The sequence below is a fragment of the Sorghum bicolor genome, chromosome 5 (assembly GCF_000003195.3).
Source record: "Sorghum bicolor cultivar BTx623 chromosome 5, Sorghum_bicolor_NCBIv3, whole genome shotgun sequence".
Lineage (NCBI taxonomy): Eukaryota > Viridiplantae > Streptophyta > Magnoliopsida > Poales > Poaceae > Sorghum > Sorghum bicolor.
Window position 1 is genome coordinate 45,392,246 of NC_012874.2, and position 17,803 is coordinate 45,410,048.

Consider the following 17,803-nt stretch of genomic DNA (forward strand, 5'->3'; position numbering starts at 1 on the left):
CTGCGTACGGGCAATCTCGTAATGCACATCTGTGAGGGTACCCCTTACTGATACTCTTGACAGGAAGGGCTGTAACATCCCTGATGTTACGCTTACTAAAATTCGGATCATGGCATCATCAGCATTGCACAGCATAGTTGTTAAGCACACCTTGATGCATCAACTTAAAATGAGTTTAATTTGATTGAATGTGCTTAGGGAATTAAAGTGTGTTTATTTTGTATATTGATGCTTGAGTTGGTTGCTAAAACCCTAGGGTAAAGGTTTTCCGAAGGCTTAGGCGGGGAACCGTGATTTTTGAACCCTAGATTTGCCCCCTTTTGCACAATTTAAAAACTAAGCAAAATTTGAAGTTGAGTTCAAAAGAAAAGTTGTAGATCTTGTCAAGCTGTACAACTTTGGTGTTTTGAGTTTTTGAAGTTTCAATACAAAATTCAAAGTAATTTTGAAAATACAGGTTTCCACAAAGTGTCCCCTTTTCCATTTTGAAACTCCAATTCAAAATCTACTTGGAATTTTGAAAAGTGACCAACATGAAAGTTGTAGAGCTCACAAATTTGAACAACTTTCATGTTGGGAGTTTTTCAAGTTGTTTGGAAAAATCAAAAGTAATTTTGGAAACCCTGATCTGCCCCGATTTAAAATTTTGAATTTCTCCAAATTGGAGTTTGAACTTCAAACCATTTGGTCAAATTCACCATGTTCCACTCAAAATTAGCTCTGGTCACCAAAATATGATTTGTAGCTTATAAAATTTTGCACAACTTTTGTTATGGTGGAATTTTGATTGTAGTTCAAATTTTGGCCGAATTTCACAAAATTCAGAAAAGAGGGGATAAGGGTCAGCTACAGTGATACGATATGGATCACGGCGCCCCTGTCCAGCGTGGCCACCGCGCGCGCAGCGCCACGTGCGCGCGTGCAAGCACGCAGCCTACCTACCTGCTAGCGTCGCTAGGCGACGTGGACGCCACAGGCTCGCTCCCTTCTCCCCTTTGAGCACCAGCGTGGGCGACGTCGCGCGTTTCCTCCGTCCTGAGCCAAAGAACCCCGACGAGCTTCTCTCTCCAATTCACCGCAACCAATCCTTCCCGAGCCATATCGAGCAACCCAGAGCACTCGCCACCTCCTTGCGGACCCAGTGCACCACCTAGCTCATCTTCTAACTCACTCAATCGCCAGAACCTCTCTGTTCTTCTCCAACTCCGGCCGAGACCGCCGCCGTGAACTCCCTCCATGGCCACGTAGTTCCAGTAAGTGGCACGCCTTACTCGCGGTTGTTTCCGGTCCCTCTTCAGCTCCTACAGCTCATGCGCTCACTCTTCCTTCTTGGATGCGAGTAGGATCGCCGCAACGACGCCGTTGAGCTCAGAGCGTCCGCCCGACGACACCGCCTCCGTCGCCAGCGACCTTGGCTACTTCCCCGAGCCTTGCAGCGTGAGCACCACCCTCCCTAACCTCCGTGAAAGCTTTCTAGCCCGTTCGTTGGCACTCTACCGGGCCCTAGTGGCCGGCCGATGGTCGGCCATGGCGGTCGCCCGCCTTTCTCGTGGCCGAGGTGGAAGGGATAAGGTAGAGCGTGAATGGAAGGTGTCAACGGGGTCGCGAAGTCGAGACGGAGCTGATGCGCACGTGCGCGGGGGCCGAGGACCTCGCTAACGGCCGCCGGAGCTGCGGCAGTGCCGTCGCGCGTGAAGGAGACGGAGCTGACAAGTGGGGTCTTCCTGTCAGCGTCACGCAGAGAGGAGAGGAGGGGGAGCCTGACGAGCGGGACCCGCCCGTCAGTGTCCGCGTGAAGGGGTGCAGCGCGCGCAGCGTCCGCGTGGGCCGAGCGGGAGTGGGCCGGCCTGCGGGCCGATTTCCGGCCGCTCGCTACAGTGTTTATCTTTTTCTTTTTAAGCAGTTTTTGATTTATATTTGAATTTGTGTAATAAATCTTGTGCACTGATCCAAAAATCATGGAAATTTTTGTGTGGATTCCCTGAAACAAGTAGAACACAGGAAAAATATTAGCTTTTATTTTCTGATAGTTTTCATATATTTAAGAATGGTCTCTTTTAATTAATGAATAAAACTTCCATGAATTTTCATAATTTCTGAGTATGTCCAAAAATCACCAAACATTGTGAGAAGCCTCTAAATATTATTCCCTGACTTCACACAAAATTTGGTGGCATTTGGATAATGTTTGATTAAAATATTATTAAACCCTTATTTAGTAATTAAATAATAATTCTAAGATAATTAGATAATGATTAGTTAAATTCTCAAAATTAGGGTTTGGGTGATTTTGGGATTATGTGATGACCTGAGGTCATTGACCTTAATGACCTTTGGCATTTAATTATTGTTTGGCATTGATGCTTAATTGCTGTCATTAATATTTAATTGAAAATTAATTAATATAAAAGGATTAATAATTAGTTAATTTAGGATAATTATGAATTAAGAGAAGTCCTAATTTACAGATGCAACCACTTGGGTAAAGACTCTAAGGTGGTAAACAACTTTAATTTTTATTCTGTGTTGCACCGAGAAGGCAAGTTGTACTCGACTTGATCCTTGTGGCATAATTGTCATACACATGTCATGAGCATTCATCATTTTACGTGTAGTGCACGTGACCGAAGGAGCGACCGTTGAACCGAACCCCGAGGTCGGTGCTCCGTTCGAGGAAGTCGGACCCGAGACTTGGGAAGTCTCCGAGGGACCCTCTGTGCCCTACAACCAAGGCAAGCCCCAGATGCATTAAACCCCTCCTTGAATGTTTTGAACCTTTTATCACTTATGAATTGAAGATGCTGCATTAGGTAGTCGAGAATTGGGTTAACCTACTTGCTACATTTACTACCTTGATATTTGTTATCTTGTCCTTGGCACCTATTTCATTTTAAAACTGTGTAGTGATGCTTAGCCCTGCTACTAGATAGGTTTTCGAATAAGAAAGTTTGAAGGGTTATTGTGGAATACACTTATGGTCAATGATGTTTCAACTTGAGACCGGTCGGTGGACTTGCTTTAAGAATGGAGTCTTAAAGTAGTGTCTCCAACTGTGTCGGTTAAGGACCGGTCCGTTGATGGCCCGCTGGGTTGAGAATTTATAGTACTGGCCACTTGCCCTCGGTAAGCCCGATCTTGTGATCCCTCGACGCGAACAGCTACTCGCGCACTGGGCGTGGAGCGATGGCGAGAGTAGTGTGTACCCACCTTACGGATCTGAGATGACCGGGAAACATCTAGATCGGCTGTAGGATGGTGGAGTACTGTGCTCTCGGGTGCCGCGAACCTGGTCAAATTTGGGGAGAGCTTGATTTGGGTTGGTAAATGCAGGATTCGGTTCTACATATATCGGGTGGTTAGGAACTCCAGCTGGATTGCTAATCGGTTCGAATCGTCGTTGCTCCCCGATTGGGAGACTCAATCCACTGACCCTCATCGTAGTTAAATATGCAACTAAGTGATAAAATGAAAAAGGGGGAAATGTCTCATGAGGTTCGGATCCCAATTACCGGACTCAGAGTGACATGAAGCTATGGCCATTGGATAGATAATACTTTGATTAAGGACTAGGAACTTACAGACTTGTCTGTAAGAAGCAACTAGATAGACTGTCCTCGAACTCCTCGGCCTCTTCGGGAGAGGAACTCGTGGGTAAAACTTGAAAGTAAGGATGCACTATTAGTAAGCTTTTCCGCAAAACACTTTGGCTCCTTGCTCAACCACTCCTTGTCTACCCTAAGCCTGCATTCCTACCTTCTCCTCTTTTTCCACCGGGTAAGTCTTGTTGAGTACTCCCATACTCAGGGTTTCATAACCCCTGTTGCAGGTGAAGCTCAAGAGCTGACTTGTTTCAGACCCTGTTGTGTGACCGTCGTTGAGGTTGACGACGAAGAAGAGTGAGTGTGACCCATTGGCAGGGTCTGTAATTTTGTAATCGGTATACTAAAGTTTAAGTTGCTCCGCTGGACCTGGTTTGTAATAACCCTCTGCTATTTGGAAGAACTCCTTTTGTAAACTAAGTTATGTAATACTTCCGCTGTTTTACTCTGAAATATTATTCTGGTCGTATGTCGTTGGTGATACTGCAATGTCTTCGCAACGAATGATCCTGGTGTTAAGGTGGCCACTTGCTATCCTGTAAGGGCGAGAAGAAGAAGTTCTCGTTAATTGACCATCACCAGTGGTCAGGACGAGCCTGCTTAGTACGCCACAGGTAGCAGTGGAATGAGCGTCCAGCGATGCTCATCGGACTTCCAAAGTGGGAGGATCCCCGACATCACTGTCAGAGGTCCTTAGGACAATGACAGGTGTCGGTGGGCCCAAACACTTAGGGGGTTCTGCCACAGTGGCGTGGTTAGCGCGGGGTGATTACCGCGAGGGGGGCCGATCAGGGAGGGCTGACGATGACTTCCGACTCTTTTTAGTTGTAGAGATTGATGCATTAAGTATAGGAGTTGTGATGAAACCTTTGCTGCACTCTACTCCATCCTTGTCTAGATAACTTACCCTACCCTGGTTGTAGAGTTAGGATCGAGTAGCAGCTTAGCCATGCTTAATCGGTAGAAGTCGGGTGATTTCCTGTCACCTACGCGATATAGGGTTGTGTCGGATCACGATGGTCTATATGTGCTATCGTGGATGGAACCTGATTAAATTGACTTAAGTCGGGCGGAGTTTTGCAAGGTTGTAGTAACTCCGTCTGTGGCAGCTAAGGACCGACCGTTGTACGTCCTCTTGTAATGTTGAACGCATGCCTGACACTTAGTTGGCCGGATAACTCGTTCCGACCGCGAAGCCGAGTAGTATGACTCAGGCCGGAAGACCGGCAAGTATAAAGTGCGCACTACCGGAGGAAGTGCGGTGTGCGGGGGACCATTGGCGTAAGCCCAAAGGCAGGTGAGTTAAAATTCCTGACCTCCCTGGCAGAGTGGTAGCCCTGGGAGTGCGGCGCTGATCGGAGCCGCGATTCCTGAGCCGTACCAAAGGTGACCCGTTGGCTCTCCGACGGGGGATTCTTGGGTGAGTGCTAGGAATAACCCTCCAGGCTGATAGGAATTCGATTCGAATCGCCGTCTCTCCCGGTGAGTGAGAACTTGACGGAGCAGCGACAAACGTAGCATTCACTAATGAACTTGGTTCATGATAATGATGATAGCAAGGAAGAACATATGATGAACTTGATATGGTTATTATTGCTTGTAATAATAAAGTGAAGTGCTTTAGTACAGGTGCTAATCTAGTGGTAGGCTGATAATGAATAAACATGATGCTTCCACAATAAGTTAGTTTTAATGCAAGCTTTTGGCAAATGTTGAGTCAACTAGCCCTAATTGATATTGGCCTTGCATGATCCTTGGTGTCTTTTATGTTTTACTAGACGGGTAAGTCTAGCTGAGTACATTCTCGTACTCAGGGTTTATTCCCACCTATTGCAGATGACATCTTTTATGACGGCTTCTGCAAGACCTGTCTCCATCCCGCTGGGGATGAGGACTAACCGTTGGGCACGGTTCTCTAACAAACTCGTACCTGTTGCTTTTGGAAGGATGGTGTAGACTCTAGCAATAACAAGAACTTGTGAACTGAACTTTGAACAAGTGTGTGTAATTATTTTGCTTCCGCTACTTCGAACATGTGTTGTAATAACTTAATAACTCTGATGTGGTGCCGCTTCGACGGCAATGAATAGCTATGTAACATTCACTGTATTTATGTTGAACTATTACGATCTTGGTTTGTTGCGAGTTGGTTTGAAATCCTTCGTGATTTCAGTTGACTACCGGGATTATATGGGCTCAAGTTTGAAAACTTGATTGCTTGTCGATCGTTTCTACACTTGAACTCTTATAATTTGGTCGGTTCTGTGACAGCTGGCATCGGAGCAAGTTCAGCATTATAAATGCAGCGTTTGTGTATTTAAAAACGAAAGAGTTTCTAAATAAAATGGTAAATCCACACTTAAGTTATGCTAGAGGTTGAATTCTCCTTGCCCATATAAGGACTATAGGTGGCTATTTAAGTACTGACTTGGTGGGTTTTATTTATGCATCTCCGGTAGTACTCAGGTATGGATGTGTGATGACCGCACTATGCTACCCTGTGGTCTAATGGTAGAGGTAGCCTTCATATGTGAATTAGCCACATATGTCGCTAGATTTAAATTATGCAACGTCGCACCTACGCTCTGGTAAGTGTGAGCTGTGAGAGCATGATCGTCCAAACGACGGTCTAGGGAAGTGTTCGCGGTGGTTTTCTGGAGTGGTCACATGTCAAAACCATGGAACCATGAAAGAAACTTAATTGGGGAGCATTTAATTTCTCGGGTAGCTGTGGTGTCATTGTTTGTGCATGTTGGGCATGTCCAAGCAATGTGCACTTAGTGTACTGCTTTCTTGAGTGATTTTGGGAACTGTTGGGCTGAAATGAAGTTTTCTGCAGGTACTCTAACAGCGCATGTGTAAATCGTTAGTTATCGTATCGAGAGACGAATGTATGCCACCGTATATCCATTGGAATATTAATTTTCTAAGTTTGTGAGGACGTACGGTTCGTGCATGCATCATGTCGCATTCATACATACATTCTGTCTACTCCTTCTCTTACAATGTCGTCCCTTTTAATTAAATAAATGTTGCTTAAACTAATCCTCTTTTACCCATGGTATTCCTATTCCTTTCCACAGATGGACGTGCCCGCTTCACCTCGTCCCAGTGACATTTTCTTGAGCGAGTTTGGCACTCCTACCTTGCTTTGGAGAGTGTTACAGTCTGTGGGGTATACTGAGCCACCTCAGTATTCTTGGTGGGATGTGGATATATTAGGAGAGTTGCAGTGGTTTGCTGTGCAGGGAGTTGTCCCTCCACATGGGGACAGGCCTACATGGACAGGGTGGACCTGTAACTCAGATGGGCAGACTCCTTGGGAGGCAGCTCATGTTGCAGCCCAGGCTATGCTGCTCAATATTTGTCAGAGGTTTGGTGATGAGCTGACAGGAGGACCAGCGGCCTCCATTCCCCGTGCTGACCCAGCAGCAGCAGAATGAAAACAGGCTAATGGTTGTGCTTTGGTTCGAGGCAGGGGAGAGAGAGCTGAGAGTTCTAGTCCTGCTATGAGTGCTATGATGGCTATGCTCAAGCTAATCAGTCAGCGAGAGGGCACCTATGCACAGGTGATGGTGGCTGTTCGCCAGGCTCAGGAGATGCAACGGAAGGCTAAAAAGTGTGCTCGCAAGTTTCGCAAGCAAGCTAGGCTTCTGGAGCAAGCTCAGAAGGACTGGAATGACTGGGAAGGCATTGTGGAGTACCGTAGGCAGCAGTGGGTGAAGGCCATTAGAGAGAGAGATCATAAGCAGGATCAGATGAGCCAGTTGTCTCGAGAGGGGGAGACAATACAGGAGCGCTTGGTGCAGGTTACTCGTGAGAAGGACACTGCACTCCTTGTGTCGGAGAACAGGCGCCAGGCTTGGGAGATGCACCAGATTCAGTCGCTTGAGCGGTAGAACTATCTACAGGATCAGATTGAGGCTGGTCTTGTGGAGATTCACCGTCTCAACAACTTGCTACACCCTATTCCACGCCATGTACCCGTGTATCCAGAGGTGGGACCTCAGGTGATTGTGGCCGATGATGATGGTATGGAGGTCGATGGACCAGCAGCGGCTGCACCACCCTTACACGAGGACGTGGAGGACGAGGAGCTTGAGCCAGTTAGCGATGAGGATGGAGAGGCGATCTTCGACGCTGACTCGGACGACGAGCCTGGAGTGTAGGGAGTAGTGGGTAGTGTCATGTGAGGATCTTTTGTAGTCTGGCAGCTAGCGGTGATGCTTTTGTACCCATGTTGTAATCCGAAACTTTGACCTTTACTCATGGCATGTACTGGGATGGTGTAATAACTTTGTGGACCCAATGTGCAATCTTAACATGTTCGTTATGTTATGACGATGTTTTCCGTTGTGGTGCATATTGCGGATATCTCTGTCATGTGTTGGATTGGTGATGTTGTCTTGTGGAATTGAATTATTGTGCCTTTCTGTAAAGCTATTCTCTCGAATACTTTCAGGCATAAATATAAGTTCTTCTGCGGCAAATCTTGTCATCATCAATGCTCACTGACTGTGTCTTTACAGATGTCTCGTGGCACCCGAGGTGCGGAACAGCGTGCAAACATGAATCCACCCCCTCCTCCTCCACCACCAAATCCAGCTGAGCTGATGCAAATGATGGTGGAAAATCAGAGGATGCTCACTGAGACCATCAATCGGATGGCCAATCAGGGTGGTCGTAATGCACATGAAGGGCCAGCTCCTAACCAGTACAGTAGCTTCAAGGACTTCATGGATACGAAGCCCCCACCTTTCAGAGAAGCTGAAGAACCCCTTCAAGCTGAAGAATGGCTGAACACGGTGGAACAAAAGTTCCGCTTACTTCGGCTGACCGAGGGTTTGAAGGCGGAGTATGCAGCTCATCAACTGCAAGGTCCAGCAGGCATCTGGTGGAATCCGTACCGGGAAGCTCTTCTGGCCAACACGGTGCTTGACTGGAATCTTTTCCGTGAAGCTTTTAAGGGGCATTTCATTCCTCCTGGTGTCATGGAGATGAAGCATACTGAGTTCATGCAGTTAACTCAGGGCAACAAAACTATGAAGGAGTATTTGCATGCTTTCAATCATTTGTCTAGGTATGCTCCAGAGTTTGTGAACACTGAGGCGTAAAAGATTGCTAGCTTCAAGCGGGGTCTTGGCCCCAAGTTGCTGAAGACTATGGGCCGCAGTAAGTGTGCAACTTTCAATGAGTTTGTCAGTGATGCTCTCACTCAAGAGAACTATAACACTGTGTACACTGCGACCAAGACTCGCAAGAGGGCTTTTGAAGCTGGGGCAGGGGCATCTCAGTCCAAGGCTCCAGTGGCAGCTAGACCACCGATCCGTGCTCCAACCCCTAACCAGCGGTATCGCCCGCCTATGAAGAAGAATCAGGTGAAGACGGGTTTCCGCAAGGGGTACTCTTTTGCTCTTCCTAGGGGCAACACGGGTCCCAACTATGCCAAGACTCCACTTGCCAACCGTCCATGCTGGAACTGCAATCAGACTGGGCATTGGCAGAGCAACTGTCCTTACCCACCAAAGAAGGTCAACCAGGGGAACGTCCGCCAGGGGCGTGTTCACTACACCACTGTGGAAGCAATCCCTGCTAGTGAGGTAGTTACAGCTGGTAAGTTTCTGGTTAACCAATGTGACGCACTTCTGCTTTTTGATTCAGGAGCATCGCATTCTTTTGTGAGTTCCGAATTTGTGTCTAAGCATAATCTCAAGGCATTTACACTTGATAAGGGCAATTATTGTATTAGTGCTGCTGGAAATGATATTTCCACCAACCAAGTGGTTTTGGAGGCAATTCTGGAAATAGGAGGCCGTCAGTTTCTTGCTGATTTGGTTGTTCTACCCGATGTGGGCATAGATGTAATTCTGGGGATGAAGTGGATGAGTGGCAATGGAGTTCTTATCGATACCACCACTCGTGTAGTGATGTTGAAAGACCCGAATACCAAGGAGGCATTTCTAGTGCAACTCCCTCGTGATATTCAAATCTGTAGCACTGTGAATGCAGTTACATTTAAGGCTATTCATGACATTCCGGTGGTGTGTGAGTTCCCGGATGTATTTCCTGATGATTTACCCGGGCTTCCTCTAGATCGGGATGTGGAGTTCAAAATTGAATTGATTCCCGGTACCGCTCCTATCTCTAGAAGACCATATAGAATGTCACCCAATGAGCTAGCTGAGCTTAAGACCCAGTTGAATGAGTTGTTGAAGAAGGGACTTATCCGTCCTAGTTCTTCTCCATGGGGTTGTCCGGCCATCTTTGTGAAGAAGAAGGATCAATCTTTGCGCATGTGTGTGGACTATCGTCCCCTAAATGCGGTGACCATCAAGAATAAATACCCTCTTCCTCGCATTGATATTTTATTTGATCAGTTGTCTAAAGCCAGGGTATTCTCCAAGATTGATTTGCGATCTGGGTACCATCAGATCGAGATCCGTCCTGAAGATGTACCTAAGACAGCTTTCTCGACGAGGTATGGGTTGTATGAGTATCTCGTCATGTCCTTCGGTCTTACAAATGCACCTGCTCACTTCTTGTACCTCATGAACTCAGTGTTCATGCCTGAATTGGACAAGTTTGTGGTGGTCTTCGTTTACGATATCCTAGTATATTCTTGCAATGAAGAGGAGCATGCAGAGCATCTGCGTGTGGTGTTGTCCCGTCTGCGTGAGCATCAGCTTTATGCGAAATTCAGCAAATGCGAGTTTTGGCTAAAGAAAGTACGTTTCTTGGGCCATGTCTTATCTCAAGAAGGCATATCGGTGGATCCGGCTAAGGTGCAAGAAGTGCTGGATTGGAAAGTTCCAACTTCGGTGCACGAGGTTCGGAGTTTTCTCGGTTTGGCTGGGTATTACCATCGATTCATTCCAGAATTTTCAAAAATATCCAAGCCTATGACTCGTCCACTTCAGAAAGATGAGAAGTTTGTGTGGACGCCTGAGTGTGAAGAGGCATTCCACAAGTTGAGGACATTGCTGACGTCAGCTCCTGTTCTAGCTCAGCCTGATATCGAGAAACCCTTCGATGTCTTCTACGACGCGTCGGGTATTGGTTTAGGCTGTGTGTTAATGTAGGAAGGTCGCGTTATCGCGTATGCCTCGTGCCAACTCCGAAAGCATGAGGTCAATTACCCTACTCATGACTTAGAATTGGCAGCAGTTGTTCATGCTTTGAAAATCTGGAGGCATTATTTGCTGGGTAATCTGTGTAATATCTACACCGATCATAAGAGCCTCAAGTGTATCTGCACTCAACCTGAACTGAACATGCGGCAGCGAAGGTGGCTTGAGTTGATTAAAGATTATAATCTACAAGTGCACTATCATCCGGGCAAGGCAAACGTGGTTGCGGATGCTTTGAGTCGGAAAGCGCACTACCACTCTATCCAAGTGGAAGATCCGTTGTTGTCACATCTTATGCATCCACTTGTGCTCAATCAGATTTCTCTGGAGAGTACTCTTCGCAATCGAGTCATCGAATTGCAGCAAACAGATGTAGGCATCCACCATATAAAGAGAAAAATGAAGGAAGAAGAAACCAAGCATTTCAGGGTCGATGAGAACGGAATTCTTTGGTTCAAGGATCGACTAGTGGTCCCAAAAGTCCGTGAGCTACGAAATCAGATCTTATCTAAAGCTCATTCATCCAAATTGTCTATCCATCTAGGTAGTAGCAAGATGTATCAGGATCCGAAACCTTTGTTTTGGTGGACAAAGATGAAAAAGGAGATCGCTACTTTTGTCGCTTGTTGTGACAATTTTTGTCGTGTGAAGGCTGTTCACATGAAAGCTGGTTTGCTTCAACCATTGTCAATTCCTGGTTGGAAATGGGAAGAAGTCAGCATGGATTGCATCGTTGGACTCCCAACTTCTGTTAAGGGTTACGATTCTATTTGGGTGATTGTAGATCGTTTGGCCAAGGTTGCTCGATTTATTCCAGTTCGAACTGACTATCGTCCACATCAATATGCGGAGTTGTATTTCGAGCACATTGTTCGTCAGTATGGGGTGCCTCGAACTATCATATCAGATCGTGGACCACAGTTCACTGCTCATTTTTGGAAATGTCTGCATGAGCAGATTGGTACTCATTTAGTCCGTAGCTCTGCTTATCATCCCCAAACAGCAGGTCAAACTGAACGGGTTAACCAAATCCTAGAAGATAATTTAAGGGCATGTGCTCTTTCTTCAAAAGGCTCTTGGGTTAAGTGGTTGCCATTAGCTGAGTTCTCCTACAACAATAGTTATCAGGAGAGTATCAAGATGGCTCCATTTGAAGCCCTGTATGGTCGAAAGTGTCGAACCCCGTTGAATTGGATAGAAGCCAGAGAGCGAAGGTTTTATGGCATCAATTTCGTGAACGAAGCGAAGCAGCAAGTTCGTACCATCCAGCAACACCTGGAAGCTGCTCAAGCTCGTCAGAAGAGTTATGCCGACAAAAGAAGGAAGCCGATTGAGTTTTCAGTTGGGTGACCATGTGTATATCAAGGTGTCTCCGATGAAGGGTGTACAAAGTTTCGGAGTCAAGCGAAAGCTTGCACCTCGTTATGTGGGACCTTATCAGATTCTCGAAAGGAAAGGAAACGTAGCATACAAAGTTCAACTTCCAGTTGCGCTTCGAGCTATTTTCCCTGTCTTCCACGTATCACAATTAAAGAAGTGCCTTCGGGTTCCGGAGGAAAGAGTGGAAGTTCGGGATATCAAGTTGAAGTCAGACTTGGTATATGAAGAAAATCCTGTAGCGGTTCTTGACTGCAAGGAACGGGTGACTCGTAATCGTGTGGTTAAGTTCTACAAAGTGTTGTGGAGTAACCACAGGGAAGAAGATGCCACTTGGGAGACGGAGGATTATTTAAAAGAAGTTTACAAAACATTCTTCGAAAATCAGTAAGCTTTCAAATCTCGGGACGAGATTTTTGTAAGGGGGGAGGGCTGTAACACCCTTGTGTTATGGTTGCATTAATCATATGCATAGCATGAGCATCATCATCTACTCAAAGCATATCATGATCATCATCTATCTTGAGCCATGTCATTCCATGCAAATATGTGATTTAAATTGTTTAAGTAGTCTTCCTTTGCCTATGCTTGAGTGAACCATGCTTGTGTTTGTGCTCTATGCCTTGGTAATTAGATTATCTATGCTTAACTTAACCTTGGGAACAATGTTCATGTTGATCACTTCTCCAAAATAATCACTTAAGTCATACCTATACAAATAGGCCCTAGAAACCTCTTTTGCTTAGGCTTTTAAAAAGTGTTTCATAAAATGTTTGCATGTCAAAACTTTCTACAGCAAAGTTGTAGCAAATTTTATAAGGAACAAAAGTTGTTTTATGGCCATCTCATGAAAATGAACACATCTAGATCAAATTTGACCCACAAGGCAAATTTGGGGCTGTTTCCAACACTTAGGAAATTTTCTAAGTCCTGGAACGAAAACAGTTTGCTTGATCGGTTTTGAAAACTCCATATCTCTCAATCCAAGCCGATCTGGGTCTTGCTCTAGTTGACATTGTTGTAAAACTCAGTTGGTACTCCAACTTTGTCAACTACACCATCTCCTAACTTGCTCTGGTTTGGAAGTTATTCTTCAACGAAGTCGCTCTGTCAGTCGTTGATCGCGTCACCTGATTCAGAGCAGAGCTCGCCGTCGTGGACGTCCAGGGCGACACCTGTCCGCCAGTTGGCGCCCGTATGCCGGCGTTGGCCCCGCTCGTCAGCTCCCAATGCGCGCATGACGTCCACGGCGACGCCCTGGACGCAGTGGACGTGTCCACTCTCTCCTTCGACTCACTCCCTCGCCAGAAGCGCGCCCACAGCGAGCTCACCGTTGCGAGCTCACTCCGACGAGCTCGTGTGCGCTCCTCGCTGCGTCGCAGTCCACCAAACTCCACCCATAGCTCCGCCGTGAGCCGCTCTCCACTCTCCACCCTCTAGCTCGCCGCGAAACCCACCGGTGAGCCGCCATTTCCGTTTTCCCCCAAATTGGGTCGCCGTGACCATCTTTTCTGGCGAGCTCAATGCTGAGCTCCTCGGAGCCTCCCATCTCCTTTGGTTAGGTTCTAGAGACAGCTTAGGTTCTTAGCTAGCGGTTGCACCTCTTGGTGGACGCTCTACCGAACCCACCGTCGCCGGACACGATGCGCAGCGCCACCATGTTTCCACCGGAGACTGGGTCTCTCGTGGCCAGCGTGTTCCACGATGTTTCAAGCCGAGCCGCGTACCTAGGAAGCTTCGCCGTAGTCCACTGGTGCTGTAGGAAACCCTAGGTCACGCTCTACCGGCTTGAGGGCTCCGGCGTAACGCCGAGCACCTCCGCCGAGCCGCCATGAACGACGGCGAGCCATTTCCGGTGGCTCCGCCGTGGGGAAAAGGGGGTCAATCGAGTCGCTAGGATATGAGGATCACAATGGTGCCCTTGGTTTGGCCGGAGACCTCGCCGTCGCGGAGAAATCGCCGACGAGAGTCGCCTCGGCGGTGAGGAAGATGACCCTGACATGCGGGGTCCACTGTCAGTGTCACCTCACTTCCCTCATTTTCTTTTATTCAAATCCTGATTTTAGGCTTTCTTACAAAAATCATATCTCCTGTTTCTGAGATCCAAAAATTGTGAAACCAATTTTGTGGTATTCCATGAGATGGCTAGTTTTTAATAAAAATATAAAATGAACCATGTTTTCTGGGAAAAATATTTATTAGGATTTAATCTTGTTATTCATGGATAAATTCATATATCTTGTTATACTACTTATCTAGCTATGAAATTTTTACGGTAGTCTCTGTGTGGTGTTAGAAGGCTATGATAAATATTTCATGATTTTTGGAGTAATGCAGCTTTGATATGTAATTTATGTTTGAAATTTGGCTTGTTTCCTTAATTAAATCATATAAAATAATTGGTGCTTATGCTGGTGCTCTACTTTGGTAGTAAACTTGTTTATGGTATTCTTAATATGTAAATAATCTGAAATCTGTTGTTTGACACAATATAAGTCATGTTTCTCAATTTATGAAATAAAAACATTGTCACATGTTAAATGTATATCTTTAATTTGGTATGTACTTTTGCTCTGAAAATTTTATGGTGATGCTTTGGCGCTATACTTGTACTGCTGTAATTTTTGTAGGTTTTTCTGAGCACTTTTACCAGTATCTTGTAATTATGCTCTTTTCTAGAATTAAATTAATAAATGCCTTGTTAATAAATATTTAGAGGTCATTATATGATGTTCTGGTTATCTTGTGGTGTGCTTGTGCTCATAAGCCATGTGGTTGGCATTGTTTATGTTTTGGTTATGTCATTAAATAATTAATTGGTGGGCTAAAAGCTGTTCTGGACAGCAAGGAAGTAATTTACCTTTTGCTTAATGATAACTGAGTTTTCTGGGAAACTTGTCTAAATCAAAGTTGTTGTAAACTTTATGAACTAGCTGTGGTTTAAATTTGGGATCAATTGGCATAGCAGTTTAAAAGTTATGGCTGTTCCAAGTTGGGTTCCAGAAATAGGTGCTCTCTGTTTTCTGGGACAGAACCTGGAACTTTGTTTTTAAGGCTGGTTTAACTTATGAATCTTGCTGTGAAGTTTAAAGATGAACTGTAGGCAATTTTATAAGCTTTCCAGAATGTCCTCACTCATGTTTGTTGGATCTGTCTAGTACTAGTTATGGTCTGATTACTGAGCTGTCCTGTTTTGGGTGCTTGCTGTTTATAAGTTGACTTGTCCAGTTGGATCAATTCATGTGGTTTTCTTGTAAGTTCACTTAGAAGTTACTCCGTAAATGAGTGTCTAGTGAGTTTAGTTATGTATCAAGCATTCATCCTCTTTTATGCACGTCTTCTTATTAGTTGAGCATGCAATAGGTGCATCGGACGTGACCGCTTCCTTCGATCTCCCAACGAACCCCGATGGCCAGGAGGGCAGCCCAGGAGGTGGAGGTCCAGCAAGTCGGACTCGAGGAGCCCGAAGAAGAAGTTGAGTGCCCGAACCACGAGCCAGCCTCGTTCGTGAAAGGCAAGCCCCGGAGCATTCTAAGCCTCCCTTTACTTTCGAAAGTTTATTTAATATGTTATATCTATTGATGCATTAAGTATAGGAGTTGTGATGAAACCTTTGCTGCACTCTACTCCATCCTTGTCCAGATAACTTACGCTACGCTGGTTGTAGAGTTAGGATAGAGTAGTAGCTTAGCCATGCTTAATCGGTAGAAGTCGGGTGATTTCCTGTCACCTGCGCGATATAGGGTTGTGTCGGATCACGATGGTCTATATGTGCTATCGTGGATGGAACCTGATTAAATTGACTTAAGCCGGGCGGAGTTTTGCAAGGTTGTAGTAACTCCGTCTGTGGCAGCTAAGTACTGAAGGTTGTACGTCCTCTTGTCATGTTGAACGCATGCCTGACACTTAGTTGGCCGGATAACTCGTTCCGACCGCGAAGCCGAGTAGTATGACTCAGGCCGGAAGACCGGCAAGTATAAAGTGCGCACTACCGGAGGAAGTGCGGTGTGCGGGGGACCATTGGCGTAAGCCCAAAGGCAGGTGACTTAAAATTCCTGACCTCCCTGGCAGAGTGGTAGCCCTGGCAGTGCGGCGCTGATCGGAGCCGCGATTCCTGAGTCGTACCAAAGGTGACCCGTTGGCTCTCCGACGGGGGATGCTTGGGTGAGTGCTAGGAATAACCCTCCAGCTGGATAGGAATTCGATTCGAATCGCTATCTCTCCCAGTCAGTGAGAACATGACAGAGCAGTGGCAAACGTAGCATTCACTAATGAACTTGGTTCAAGATAATGATGATAGCAAGGAAGAACATATGATGAACTTGATATGGTTATTATTGCTTGTAATAATAAAGTGAAGTGCTTTAGTACAGGTGCTAATCTAGTGGTAGGCTCATAATGAATAAACATGATGCTTCCACAATAATTTGGTTTTAATGCAAGCTTTTGGCAAATGTTGAGTCAACTAGCCCTAATTGATATTGGCCTTGCATGAACCTTGGTGTCTTTTATGTTTTACTAGACGGGTAAGTCTAGCTGAGTACATTCTCGTACTCAGGGTTTATTCCCACCTGTTGCAGATGACATCTTTTATGACGGCTTCTGCAAGACCTGTCTCCATCCCACTGGGGATGAGGACTAACCGTTGGGCACGGTTCTCTAACAAACTCGTACCTGTTGCTTTTGGAAGGATGGTGTAGACTCTGGCAATAACAAGAACTTGTGAACTGAACTTTGAACAAGTGTGTGTAATTATTTTGCCTCCGCTACTTCGAACATGTGTTGTAATAACTTAATAACTCCGATGTGGTGCCGCTTCGACGGCAATGAATGGCTATGTAACATTCACTGTATTTATGTTGAACTATTACGATCTTGGTTTGTTGCGAGTTGGTTTGAAATCCTTCGTGATTTCAGTTGACTACCGGGATTATATGGGCTCAAGTTTGGAAACTTGATTGCTTGTCGATCGTTTCTACACTTGAACTCTTATAATTTGGTCGGTTCTGTGACACGCTATACGATCCTAAACATGTATATAATTCCAATCTAACTAAGCCAAGCATATTACTATGATAAACTAAGAACAATATAATTGCGAATATAAACAAGTAGAGCAAAGTCAGAATCAATATATTGAAGTAGAACAAAGTCATATTTATAATATTGAAGAACAAAGATGAACAATTGAAGAACAGTAGAGGAATTACCAAGAATCCACTTGACAGATCCGGAAACCAATCGAAGATTGACTCCTTCTAGTTCTAATCCTATGTAGCTATGCTAAACTAGAGATCTAATTGATGTGGTGGCTCTAGGGCATGATCAGAGGCTTCTTCTCCCATGATGAATAATAAATTAGGGTTCAGATGTCCTCCCCTCCAGGGGCCAGGGGGTCTGCTTATATAGTCCTTCAAAGTGAATATGGGCCATCGGATCAAACTGACATTGATTGAACGGTTCTCCTTGATCCTTTAGATCGGTGGAGCATGATCCGCGAAATTGGTTGTGATTGGCCCTCAGGCCAGGGCGGGCGCTCAAGGGGGAGGGCGGGCGCCCTGCCCCCAGGCCCGATCGGCCTCTCATTCGTTCCCGTGGCTTCTGGACTCTTCTAGATGTTAGATAATTGCGCAACACGTTAATATCTCTATCTAAACCCGACGTGTGGGCCTTTCTTTCATAATTCCTGATAACCCCCTG